Genomic DNA, 14,661 nt, shown 5'->3' with positions numbered 1-14,661 from the left:
GCCATATTAGGGGAGCATTAGCTGCTCCCCAAATGCCTACTGAATCCTACAGCCATACAGAAGAATAAATGGATACAGCCCTTTCCACAGAGGGCCCTTGGGTTCTTTCTTGATGGGTGCTATGTAGAGATGGGTAGTGATGCCCTTAAAGGGAATGTGGTCCTGAGGGTGTCCTACCTTCACTTAATCCTCCCACCCATAGGACTTGAGATGTAAGGTGCCTACCTTTAGCCTGGCTCATCTTGATTTTGTTCTAATGGCAGCATTGGGGCAAGTGCAGAATTCACTGGGGTGTAATCTCTAGGTGCAAATACCATGCCCTGGTGACACCAGATCCTGTCATGCCCTAGGCCATGGTGCAGGCCAGTGAAGGGTGATTCAGAGATGAGGATAGGTTGAGGGGTGGCATTCTATGGTCTCAAGTGAAGCATGACAGAACTGGGGTCTCTTCAGGATTCTTGTCTCCTAGCTCAGTGCAGAAGACTAGCCTTTTTCTTGTCAGAAGCAGGTGCTAAGATGGACTGCGTAGGGTCACGGCACTTCCCAGGGGCCTCCCAGGATCTCCGCTGGGCAGGGGCACCATTCAATAGGAAGGCAAAATCTGAGCAATAGTGTGACCTCATTTCTTAGCTCCTGGTTGTGGCTTTACCTAGAAAGCTACCTATTTTGACTCCTGACAGGCATCACTTTTATTTTTAAAACCCAGTTTTAAAAGGCCATTCAAGTCAAATTGCTGGAAGGTTTGTGTGTTGGCTGCATTGTGGTCAATAAGAAATGCTTTTAGGTCACCCACATCTTTTGCTACCCAAAGTTTCCATATGTGATTCCTGGTGGCCACATGTTCCAAAGCTAAAATCCAGATGTGGGCTGACTGGTTCTGACATCAGGATGGCCCCAGGAAGAGCCAGGTCCTATAATGACTTTCCTGATTCTGAGTCTTTGAAGGTTTGTCCTGGACACATTCCAGAGAATTTTGTATCAGAACTTGAATGCACAATCCATCTTACCACTAATACAGGCCAGAGCATGGTTGAGGGACAGGCCCTTCCTCCTGCCGGCTGGCCCGGCCTACACAGATGAATGGACAGGGCATTAGGCATTTGTCCACCAGGGAAGGGAGACCTGTTGAGTTATGGCCCTTGCCTTGCAGCCACCTGGCCCTGCCCAGCCTCCTCCCTTCTCACACAGCTTTAAAACTTTACTACTTTTATTTAAAAACAAACAGGATGGGAGAGAAGCCTCCCCCACCCTGAGTCAACATTCCCAGGGGTGGGAAGTTGGGTGTGACAGGAAGTCATGGAGCAGGCGCTTGCCCAACTTTTTCTGGGGGTCCTGTTTTCCTGGCTGTCTTCCTAGAGGACCTGTTGGTGAATGCTGTACACATTCACTTGAATTTTGAAGCCTGAGTGTGTAAGCAGGTGGCCCCTCAGCACCAGGTGCCTAGACTTGTATCCCTTCCTGAGAGGAGCAAGGGCCACTTCCCAACATGGCCTCCATGTCCATGACTGAGTTAGGGTGCTTGTCTCAGGTGTATGGGTGGAAGGTTGTGTTGCCTGCCTCACCCTGAAGAGGCCTGGTCAACAGTAACGTGAGGCTCCCTGCTAAACAGCTATGCATTGTGGGGCACCACTATTCTGTCTGTTAACTCCATAGTGACTGAGAATAGTGTGGTAGATAAGCCCAGGTGACCACTTCCCATCCAAAGCCATCGGTGAAGCTTCTCTGGAATTGTTTGCCAAAACCGCAAGGCAGAATCCAAGGGTCCAAGACCATTTCCATCAAGTTCACATTTTCCTTTTCTGTAGGAAATTTTTTTAAAAAAACAAAACAAAACAAAAAAACCCTAGCTCCCATCATGCTTCCAAAGGCCATGTTTCATCTTTCCTGGATCACTACAGTGAAGTATTACAGTTGTACAGTTCCCAATCTGGCCTTGGCTTGCTCGGATAAAACTTTGTATGTATTTTGTAAGGCATAGATTCTATATTGTAATGATGTCCTATGCAAAAGAAAAATTAATGAAATTGTAAATTTTATTGTTTTAACATGTATGCATGTTTAGTGACGTTTACATTTTGAAATAAAATTTATGATTCCTTACTTTCCTATGCTGAGTCATTTGCATTTGAAGAGCATGCCATGCAGGGGATCTGAGGGAAGGACAACAGCTGAAATGGAGTAAACTCCAGCAGTTGTGATTGGCAAGGGGCAGAAAGAACTGGACCTGGAGGCCTTTTCCCAGAAGGAAGGCTTTGTGGGTTCTGTGGCTGTCCAGTCCTGGGAGCTGTCTCAGTTCATCACCCTTCTGTTGCTCTTTCCATCCCACAGAAAACAAAGGGAAATAGCAATGGTGGTGTCCCCCAAATGGTACAGTGGCTTCCCTAAAATGCCTCTGTATTAGCTGTTACTAACAGATACCTGAGATAATTATTTTGTGTCGTGTTGGTTTCAAAGGATCCGGTTCTGGTGAGTTGGCCCATTGCTTTTAGGATTGGTGACAAGCACATGGTGGAGCAAAGCCATCCACCTCATAGTGAAAGAGAAGTAAAGGAGCCCAGTTCCCACAGGGCCTTGACAGACTTGTCCCTCAAGACCTGACTTCCCACTAAGTTCCACCTTTTAAAGGCTCTGCCACCTTCCAGTAACTACTATAGAGGCACAAGTCTCCCACGTGGACTACTGGAAGACAAACTAGCATCCCCTGAAAGCTCTCCCTGAGAAGCAGCCACACATCAACCCCAGAATAGTTCTCTCAACCCACTGTCTAGATGAAAATGCTTGCTTTTAGCCACTGAAGCGCCTGCAATTAGCCCCAGACCCTACTCCAGTGTGTGCCACCACAGGGATGGTCTCAAGGCCTGAGGAGCCCAAAGGTATTTGTCTACAGCAAAGGCCTAGTCCCCTATGATTATTAACTGGTTGTCACCAAAGGCAGGCCATGGAGGCCCACAGTCAACAGGGGCCGGTAGATGGTGGATCCGGCCATTGGCCCATGTGCACTGTAACATGTGGGAGGAAGGTACAAGTGAAGCCCACCTTCTGAGTCCTAATGCAGTAGCAGACTGAACTTCATCCACATGGCACAGTGTTACGTCTGCATTTACTACTTAAAGGGTACATAAAAAACATTAGGAAATTTAAAGAAGTTGTAATAAGTGAAGGCATTGCAGTGAATCAAAGATTTTTTTTCTGGAATTTCATAGGTACTTCCTAATACAACGTTTGTTTTGCACATGGGATTAGGGAAGAGGAGTGGACTAAACGCACCCAAGCACACCAATAGTCATAAACACAAGCACACATCTTTAAGCAAAAGTCTGGTACTTGGGACCTCTTCGTAGTTGTAGTTTCACCCCAGAATGGATCTGTTTGGCCTCTTGAAAGGTTCCTTTACTGCTCAGGGACTGCCATAGGTAGTAGCCACTGCAGGGAAGACCTTTTTCCATCGATAGTTACATGGTGAAAGGATCGCCAAGCTTTAGAAAGGATTTTTAAAAAGTCATAATGTCACTGCTGGGTTGAATGGGCTATGAATCCTGCAGGAGCTCTTTCTAGGAGCCAGGCAGCCTTGACAGAGCCTCACATGGGGAAATGGAGATCTCTGTGGCCTTGAAAGAGCCCCAGTAGTGTAAGAACAAGTAAACATCCCCTAACAAGCAAGCAATAGGTCTCTTTGATACTTGAATTCAAATTAATTAGTATTTGAGGCACACACACCATCCTGTTGTTCTGCGGGTAAGGTAAAGCAAGGAGAGCACATCAGCAAGGGACTGAGGGTGGAGCGTCTCTGGTTGCCAAGATCTCTGACAGCGTTCTAGAGGTCAGGACCCTTGGGCCCCACCTCCTTCACTTTCTTTAGGACTTGGAGTTAAAAGGTCAAGTTTATGGCGGATTCACAGAGTGCTATAGCTAGTTGTGTCTGAGCCAGGGTATGGGTGGCAGCTGACAGCGAGAATGGCAGGCTTCTGTCATCCGGAGGCCCAGGATCTGACTAAAGTCCACAGACTACATCTGCCCCTTATAAAAGGACACCCCTGTCCTTGCCTAATCCTTGCTGTTCAGAATATCATGGCACAGATGGGGTTAGCTATATAGAGAAAACAGGTTTATTCTGGCTGAGTTCTACAAGTGCAAGGGCTCCTGTCCACAGCTGCTGATGGTCTTACTGGCAGAGCCCCAAGGCAGCCCATGGCCAGGTAATAAGTGTAGGGCTCTCATGTGTCTCCACTGTTTCCTCTCTGATAAAGCAAAAGCAGTCACTCTGTTTGATTGTCACCCTGATGACTTCATCCTAACATCTCCCAAAGGCCCCACCTCCACCATAGTTGGATTAAGTTTCCCCTTCTTAATATGCCACACTGGCTACTAAACTCCAACATGAATTTCAAATAGGGATAAACCAAACTGCAAAATTACCCCTTGGTACTGGCCTGCAGACAAGTAAGCACTTGTTGCTGGCATGAGCAGTAATGGGTGACCCAGTGAAAACTAGCTTCACCTGACAGGGGCACCATGTCTGCCCAACTGTGCTGCATCAGCATACGTGAGGGGCCAGGCTTCCACAGCAGCAATGCCAAGGACAGGCAAACTGGACTGCGGCAGCGCTGGAGAGCAGAGCCTATAACATTTTCCCCAGCAACAGCTTAAAGGAGCATATATTCTCATAGAAGTATGGTCAGAAATCCTTATTGGTCCTGCTGTGTTAAAATCAAAGTGTTAGTAGGGCTGGCTCCTGGAGGCTCTTAGAAGCCACCTACATTCCCTGGTTTGTAGCCCCATCCTCCAAGCCAGCTCTTCTTTCTCCTTACACTTCTACTTCTGGCCTTTCTGTGATTGATTCAGTGCTAGCTGGTACTCACTGCCCATCCTCTACCCGTATCAGCCTGCAGGTTCTTCCTGCACCCTCCTGAGCCATAGCCAGTCTGCACTTGATAAAGGGAAACCCTCAGGCCCCATGAGACCCTTTGGACGAAGCATTTCTTTCATTATGTGGGGTCTAGTCCTCTATAGTATTTTTCTTCAACCATTCAACTTTGAATAGCAGGAATACTAATGAAAATGAGTCACTGTGCTAATGTTAAACACAGATTGGTTTTTGAAGACAGGTTCTACTCCACATCCATTCCTGCAGAGTGCGTGGCCTCCATCATGGCAGTGGACACACAGTGCTGGGGTCAGGACTGAACACTCGGCCGGTTCCAGGCTCACAGGCCTGGGCAGGCAGCCATGAAGGAGGCTTTTTCTATGCCTCACCTTCCTCATGGAAAGCAATGTGGCCATGGTCTGTGGAAGGTCATCGTGAAGTTCACTGAGAATAGATGCCAGGGGCCAATTCAGTGGACTTGGCCTGTGCCAGGCCCTCAGCCCTGTCTGCCTGACCTCTACTTCCCGTAGCCCTGCAAGACTGTTTCAGTGTGTGTACAGCCAGGGCCAGCCTGGGATGTGGAAGTTGGCAGGCTCACACTTCAGCTCCCTGACCAGGGCAGCTCACATTCAGCTTCTCCACTTTTCACCACTATTTGTCTTGTATCTGCTCGTCGTGGACCAGGTGCTGCTTTGCTGAGTTGGATCAGGTACTGCTCTCTGGGTTGTGCCAGGGGCTATGTCAGGCCCTTTGGAGCACCATGGGAGGGACATATGAGCAGTTCTTTTCAGAAGCACAGAAAAGATGAAGCTCAGAGCAGTAATATGGCCTTCCTAAGGTCACAAGACTGACCAAAGTCGGGGATTGGCTGCCTTAATCTCTGGGTTAGCTAAGGGATTGTTATAGCCTATTTGGGTGTGTCTGGTATCTTAGGACTGTCTCTCACAAGACATAACTGAACCCTCACCTCTTTTCTGGCTGCTTGTTTTTAGGCCAAACCCCCAGCTAGTTGTGGATTTCCAGTGACAGGCTGAAGAGTCCTCCACGATGGTGCAGTACAGTCTTGTGAGATTCAGGCCTTCTTTCAGGGTCCATGCAGTCCTTCAGCCATGATTCCCTCAACCAGAATGCATGTATGTGGTGTTTGCATGCACCCACTTGACCCTCCTGGAATCCAGACACAGAGAACACAAAACAGTGATGATCAGTCCCCCATTTGCAAGCCTGGGAGACTTAATATTGGTCTTTCCCTCAATGTTAGGACTTCTTTTAAAAGTTTCTTTTGATTGATTCATAACTGCATATTTATGGGGTGTGCTAATGTTATTTTCATGTGTATAGTCTGTGCAATATCAAATCAGGATTAGTATATCACTTTAAATATTTATCATTTCTTTGTAATGAGAATATTCAAAATTCTTCTAGCTTTTTAACAATATACTCTAGGACTGAAGAGGTGGTTTAGCAGTTAAGGTGCTTGTCTACAAAGGCTAATGACCTGAGTTCAATTCCCTAGCACCCACATAAAGTACATAAAGATAAGCCGGCACTAGAGTAAGACTATACCTCAAAAAATAAAAGGAGATATAAAGGGAATAGGCAGGGAGGGAGGGGGACTTAATAGGGTGGTATTGTATATATGTAAGTAGAAGAACAGATTAGTGGGGGTGAAAAGGTTTAAGTGAGGTCAGGGGAAGAAATTGAGTAAAGGAAAGGTCTCTACCTTTCCTAATCAAAATTAGGAGGGCTAATCAAAATCTAAGAGGATATAAATAAGTAATATGGAAACCTACTTTCTTGGACAATGGAACACTTAGGAGCCATAGATTGTTACCAGAAAAATTTCAGTGCCAGGGATGGGATACCTTCCAGTGAGTTGTTGGCCAGGGAGTTCCCTGATGCCCCCAGAGCATTAGAGACCATTGCCAACACCTTTGGTTTCCCAGCAGGGATGGTAAGACTCTATTGCTGAAGACTACATACTTGGGCTGCAAGATCACTGAGAAATCCTGCTGGAGCTGAGCTGAAAACATCCTCCATGTAGACCAGCTGTCAGAAAGCTGGAAAAAGTCATACTGCATGCAGTTCAATGGGAGAGAGAGAAATCACCAGTGAAGATACCCAGCAGTGGACACTGCAAGCCTTATATTTGGCCAGCCAGGCCAAATGACCCAATGGGTGCAATAGTGGCACATCTGTTATGGGGGAACCAACCACTCTCTAATTGGACTGGAGGCCCACTTCATGGGAGGGAATGCATCCCCGATAATTGAAAACCTAATGAAGAGGTGATGGAAAGAATGTAAGAGTCAATGGAAGGGTAGGACTTCTTACAACATGCTCCTCCAGACACAAAATGGCCTGGATATCCATGACCTCACAGTGCCTGACACTACCTACAAAAACCATCATAACAGGAGGAAAAGATCATAACATCAAAATAAAAGAGAGCTTGATTGAGTGGGGGAGGGGATATGATGGAGAGTGGAATTTCAAAAGGGAAAGTGGAGGGAATTACCGTGGGATCTTGTTTACAATTATGGAAGTTGTCATTTAAAAAAAAAATCACAGGTGGGGCCATGTGTGGTGGTACGCACCTTTAATCCCCGCACTTGGGAGTCAGAGATAGGAGGTCACCATGAGTTCAAGGCCACCCTGAGACTACAGAGTGAATTCAGCCCAGACCAGAGTAAGACCTTACCTCAGAAAAAAAAAAAAACACAAAATACAAACAAAAAAAGTATACTTTACATTATTATCTGTTGTAGTCTCCCTGTTATGCAATTGAACATCAGAACCTATCACTCCTCTGCCTCTAGCCTCCAGTATCTGCATGTCTACTCTCAGATGCCATATGTGACTGAGATCATGGGATATTTGTCTTTCAGTGTCTGGCTTATTTTACTTAACATACTGCTGTCCCATTCCATCAATGTTGGTGTGAATAACATGGCTTCCTTATGTTCTTAGGACTGATGGCATTCTGTTATTCAGAATGTTGTGTATGTGTGAGGTTTTCTTTACCCACTCATCAATTGAGAGAACCTTAGATTGTTTCCATTTTTGGCAACTGTCAACAATGCTATAATCATCATTGGGCACATGTGTCTCTCAACATACTGAATTCATTTCCTTTGGATATATACCTAGCAGTGAGATTGCTGGGTCATATGGTAGTTCTGTTTTTAGTGTTTTGAGGCTGTGTGGATTTACATTCCAACCAAAAAAGAGTTTCAGAAATAGGTTCCCTTTCTGTAGCATCTTCAGTAATACTGGTTTTATTTTGGGGGATTTTTGTGTTTGTTAGTTGGTTGATTGGGCTTTGAGGACTTTTTTTTGTTTTTCTGAGACCATGTCTATGTAAGTCCAGGCTAGCCTGAAACTCTGGATCCTTCTGCCTCAGCCTTCTGGGTGCCACCATGCCTGGTTTTGTTGTGGTTGTTGTTGTTTTATAATGCCAGAGCTTATTCTTTACAACTGTTAGTGTCTTAAAGTCCCCCATTCATAACCTCACAACTAGGGCATGACTTCCTTACAATTTCCCCAGGTCCACCATGGATCATGCAGTTAGCACACTCCTCCCCCACAGGGGAGCAACCAATGAATACACAAACGGACAGGGTGGTGGATTGACTGATAATTGTGTTTAGGAAGCCAGTCTCTGTAGGTTCCCTCTGATTAATAGAGTGGCCCTTTTTTTTTGTCTCCTGCTCCTTCATTTTAACTGCATGCACCTCAAAGGGTTTTCCAAGATCCATCACTAGCCTGCAGGGTTAGAAACTGTCAGAGGAGGAGGATGGCTTCATTCCTTGCTCAGCAGTACCCTCACTGCCTGGGGTCCTGTGAGCTTCCTATCCACATGGACCTCCCACTGTTGGAAGTGCAGGCACCAGTTCACTAAACTTGGATGATAAGGGAAATTCAGGAGGGTGGTGCCTCTACTGTGGGAACGCACACACAGGGAACAGGCTAGGGCTGGAGGGCACCACTGGCCAGAACTCACACTTCCCTCTAGTAATGAAATATTGATACCAATGCTAATAATGAAAAATTAAAAAGGAAAATGCCAAGCAGCTAAAATAGCTATAATGTCCAGTGAGAGGGTATTACTTCAATGAATTTTAATTGAAAAGGCAGGTCACGAACAGTATACAAAGAAGAATCACATTGTGTAAAAAAAAAAAAAAAAAAACTTCTTTAGTTATATAATTATGTTTACAACACACATGCATACAACAATGTATGTAGCGCTGGGTGTGGTGGTGCACACCTTTAATCCCAGCACTTGGGAGGCTGAAGTTGGAAGATCCCTGTGACTTTGAGGCCACTCTGAGACTACATAGTGAATGCCAAGTCAGCCTGGACTACAGTGAGAACCTACCTCAAAAAGATATAAAAGAGAGAAATGATGCAGAGAGACCTAAATTCAAGCACTTGTTATCTTTAGGTACCCCAAAGCACAAATTACATTTACTTGCTTTTGTTTGTATTCTGAAATTTTGAGTCTGCTCAGGAAGAACTTAAGTCAGGAAAACTAACAATATCACTTTTCTGTGACAAAAAGTGTGTCAAAGGCCAGCCGGTGTGATGTGTCCCATTCTCACCTCCAAGGACTGTTTGCCAGCTGCACTCCTGCCCTTAGGAAGACCAGGACAGGACTCTCACTCCAAGTGTTCCCAAAGGGGAGTCTGTATGGGGACAGACATGCCCTGCAGCTGCCCTGCAGCAGTACAAAGGAAAGCTGAATAAGTTACAGGCCACATTTCCAAAGGGCAGCTGAGCACCAGAAGATACCCAGCCCTGCTGGCAGCCTTGCCCATTGTGGGCTAATGCCCCACTCCTCATCATCCCCATGGACAAACTGGGAGAGGCTGTGGGGGCTAATAGGTCAGACAGAGGACCTCATGATTTCATAATGCTCACAAATAGGATTTGGCCTTCATAAGAAAAGATGGAGAGATGTCGTTACTGACCATGTGAGGGACACAAGAAGAAAAAAGTCAGCCCTCTGGAAACTTGGAGGCCCATCCTCACCAGACATGGGATCTGCACCAGCCTGAACTTGGACCTCCCTGCCTCCAGGTCTGCGAACAATGTTTAAGTCACCAAAGTGTGATAATTTGTTTTAGCAGCCTGCACTGACACAAATATTCTCTGGAGTATGGGCTAAGAATATGAGACCCTGAAGTCAGAAAGAGGTTGCTTCAGAGGCCCAAGAGGGTTTCCTCTGTGCTTGTACATTACATTTACTTAGGATTTTTTTTTTTTTTACAATGACTGATGGTAGCAGGGGGGGTTGTTTCCCTGTCTCTGTATTTCTGCTGGGTGTGAGTGCTTGGCAGTTTTGCACAGTCCACTCAGGATTTTAGCATGTCTCCTAGATCTGTCCAGGCTAGCCTACAGGCTGTCCCCATGATGTAAGTCCAAGGTATACACAGATGGCTGTGACCAGGGCAGAGCTTGTACTCTAAAGTAGGGATGTTGCCAGGGAATCTGGCTGCTGGATCATAGTGCTGTCTTGGATTCAAGCCATAGCAACACAAAGTAAAAATAGAATGGAGCTGGCTCCAGCAGGGAGAAGGAGCTGTGATCCTCGCTGGGAAGCCTCTGAAACAGCAGCATGTCTCATTGATCCAAGCCAGGGAAGGATGCTGTGGAGTGTGGGTGGAGTGAAGGTCCCTAAACGTAGTATAATGGGCTTTTCTCCCCTACTGGCACCAAGCCCTTAGGGTAACCACTGGAAATAGTTTGGTTTCCTCCCTGTACACAAGTGGGTGGAGGATGCGTTCTCCATCTACATTTGGTGATGGTTGTAAAACTGATTGAGAAAATGCCGGTGGAAGTATTTGAAAAGTCAAACAGCAAGATGTATTGATTTTAGGGCCTACAGAGATGGCTCAGCAGTTAAAGACATCTTTTGCAAATCCTGCTGGCCTGGGTTTGACTCCCCCAGTCAATAAAGCCAGGTGCACAAGGTGGCACATGTGTCTGGAATTCACTTGCAGTGGCAAGAGGTTCTGGTGCACCCGTTGTCTGTCTGCCTCTGCCTCTCTCTTTCTCTCTCTCTCAAATAAATAAATAAACTAAAATATTTCTTAAAAATATGTTGACTTCAAGCCAGGCATGGTGGTGCACACCTTTAGTCCCAGCACTAGGGAGGCAGAGGTAGGAGGACTGCCATAAGTTCAAGGACACCTTGAGACTATATAGTGAATTCCAGGTCAGCCTGAGCTAGAGTAAAGCCCTACCTAGGAAAAAAAACAAAACAAAACAAAACAAAGTTGACTTTATGGAGTGCTAGCTTATGGTGTCCTAGGATTTTTAAATATAATTTGATTCTAGTTAGTAAATTAGGAGATTGAGTCGAAGTAATACTTTAAAGAGTAGAGTAATGCTTTTAAAAAGTAAAGTCCCCAGCTGGGCATGATACCTCATGCTTATAATCCTAGTCCGTAGACAGGATGCTCAGGTAGGAGGGTCACCATGAGCTTGAGGCCAGACTGGGCTACAGTGTGAGTTTCAGGTTAACCTGAGCTAGAGTGAAACTCTGCTTCAAAAAAAATAAAAGAAAAAAGTAAAAGTAACCCGTCAAACCTAAGGCTAAAATCATCAAACATCTCTCCATCATTTCCCATCCTGCCCTGCTGTACACACACTGGTTCCACTATCTCACAGGAAAGCCTTTTCTGTCATTTAAGCATTTTATTAAGACAATGCTTGTGCTCCTTCTTTTCACCAGGAGAACACTCGATGAAATGTACTGGCCCTCTGATATGAATGAGGAGTGTCATAATTACCTCCCTTTCCTCACCCTTTGCCTGTCCTCTAGGGCCTCTGGGGTTCAGTAGGGTGCCTCAGCCCTCTCACATCCTCTCTAAAGGGACACAGAGCTCTTTTCCATTTTCTGCTTCACCTTTGCTGTCTGACTCCCCTTCCTACCTCTGCTTTTCCAGGGCCTCCTGAGTCATTTGCTTTTATGAACTTTGTCTACAAAGGCAGATTTCAGTGGCTCACAGGGTCTGAGCCTAAGGCACTTTCAGGTTATTGACTGCAAAGCAGAAGGGTCTCAGAGACAGTTCCTTCTTTGTGAGCCTAACATTGTCATCCATACCTGAATTCATTCAAGGAAGACATTCCTGACATCAAGAGCAAGTTGGAAGCCAGGTGTGGTGGCTTGCATTTAAAGTCCAAGCAACTGCAGAGTTCCAGCCAACCTTGACAGTAAGCAAACGGGGTGGGGGAAGAGAGAAGATTGTTTAGTGGCTAAAGGCACTTTCTTACAAAGCCTACTGGCTTCAATATCCAAGCCACACATGTAAAGCTAGATGCAAAAAGTTGCCCAAGTGTCTGATGATCATTTGTAGCAACAAAAAATCCTGCAGACACACACACACACACACATATGAAAAAAAAAAGTTTTTTAAAGCAGCAGACTGAATTAATCCATTTTCAGTTATTAGTAGATGAATGTCATTGTATTTTACTCTGCTTTAAAGATGAAGTTTTATTTTGTTATATACATTTAAAATTTGGTGGGGGGAAGAGGGATATTTATTTATTTATTTAGAGAGAGAGAGAGAAATGTGCATGGCAGCAAATGAACGCCAGATGCATGTGCCACTTTGTGCATCTGGCTTTATGTGGGAACTGGGGAATTGGACCCAGGCCATCAGGCTTTGCAAGGAAGTGCTTTTAATTGCTGATGCATCTCTCTAGTCTCAACATGCTTTTTTTCTGTATAGCTTGCATCATCTTTCTTGTAAGCAGAGTAATATTGTGAGTCTGTGATGCCACCTCAGTATTCTCACTTTTGTCTGTATACCTCCTCCCCTGGCCTATCCAATACCATCTGGCTGCCCTTCACAGGGTGGGCACACAATACCTGGGAAGACTACCTTTACCACCCTTTTGGTGCATCATTCCATAGTACGAATCCCAGGTCTTTCTCTTGCTTAACTGCTCTTTCTCACCTTGCTGTAATATATCCTCAAATAACCACTCCAGAAAGGGTGAATGAAAGGTGGCATTTGTTTACTGAATACTTATTTTTTTGAGAACTTGAAGGATTGAACATATCTTTATTCTGCCCATACTTGACTGATATTTTGGTCTGTGTTATAGACAGCTCAACAATGCTGGGACAAACATCCAACCAAACAGTTTATGGGAGGAAGAGATTTATTTCAAGCTTCCAGATCCAGGAGAAGTTCCATCAATGGTGGAAGAAGCTGGCCCCCTTTCACAGATCCAAGCAGGGAGAAAAGCCACCACCAGCCAGCAAACACCAAAAAGCAAGCAGGACCCCCACGCCCAGCCCAACTGAGCTCACATTGCTCTTTATACCTTTGAGTTGCAATGAGATCTGTCCCCCCAAATAGATTTGGGCTGAATCCCAAGATCCGCGCCCAGTGACACCTCTTTCAGTCAGGTGGCTGGAGACCCAAGTTACAAACTTAATAAAACACTGAGTCTGTGGGAGTACATACATTCACATTCAAACCACCACAGTCCAGTCTAGAAAATTAAGTTCAACATTGCTGGATTCTCTCAAGTCCATTGCTACTGATGGGAAGGAAGTCTGATGCAGTGGAGTTCTTGGTCCGTTTTACAAACTGTCTTTTAAATATGTCTTACTCCTTGTTACTGTATGCTTTTATAACAGATGTCTCCCAGGTCACTGTTCCTTCACCTGCCTTCCCTGGACCACTCACTGCATGTGAAAACTGTCACTTTAGCTCTGAAATGTTTCCTTCGGCCATTTTGTTGCTAATTTCCCTCCCTTCACTTTCTCTCCTCTTCAGAATCTATTAGTGGAAGGTGGAGTCTCTTATCTCTTCTCTCAGGATTAGCCTATGTTTATTTTTCCTCTTTTCTCCTGGTCCACTCCCAGAGCTGAAACAGACATCTTTACTCAAGCCTTGTTTATCCTCTGAAACCCAGACCACACATACTGTCATGCCCTGTTCTAAGGCTTTCCTAGTATCTGTTCTCAGCAAGTGCCACAGCTTCCTCCTTAACTAGGCTGCTGATACAGGAAAGAACACAATTACAGGGACCCCCTCTAATGATATGAGTGCCTCTGGAGAACTGTTGAAGGACAGGAAGCTAAGCTACCAGGATAAAGCATGGAAGGTCATAGTGTCATAGCACTGTTGGTGGGGCTGTGAAGGGCTGAATGGGGCTGTCGAGTGTGTGGGGGAGACTAGATCTAGTACTGAGAGAGTTATGGGGTGAGGTTGTGCTTGTCAGTCTTTGGGGGACAGTGGGATACTGCCCTGTCCAGGCCACCTGGAGCTCCCAGGGAGTCAGAGCCAAGGGGTGGGGAGAAGGGGTGGAGGAAAGGCAGAGACCAGGCAAGGAAGTCTTTGCAAAGCTTCCCAAGGCTCTAGTAAATTCCTGGAATTCAAGAACTGTTGGCCCCAGGGTGTCTTCTGCCGGAAACCCCAGAAGGCTTGTGATTCCTGCCTGTCTAGGCTGATGGTGCCAGTAGGGCCAGGCAGGGAGACTGAGAGAAGAGGTCCCCATGACCTGCTGTTCCCCAAAACTCTGCCCCCTTCTTTATGTAAGGCCCAGAGCCTCACTATCTTTCACATAACCCCTGAACTGCACCAGAGATGCCACCACAGCACAATGGATCCCTAGGGGGGAACCTGATCAGGCTCTAGACATTCCCCCATGGAGTGGGGGAGGAAAGGAGATCGCCCTGCCCCTTCCTGCCTCCTCCTATTCACAGTCCATAGCCTCTGACTTGGCCTTTGCAGGCCTGCAGATGATAATGTCACAGACTCCTGGCTACT

Source organism: Jaculus jaculus, chromosome 3, assembly GCF_020740685.1.
Source record: "Jaculus jaculus isolate mJacJac1 chromosome 3, mJacJac1.mat.Y.cur, whole genome shotgun sequence".
Taxonomy (NCBI): domain Eukaryota; kingdom Metazoa; phylum Chordata; class Mammalia; order Rodentia; family Dipodidae; genus Jaculus; species Jaculus jaculus.
Note: the sequence above shows the minus strand (reverse complement) of the source record.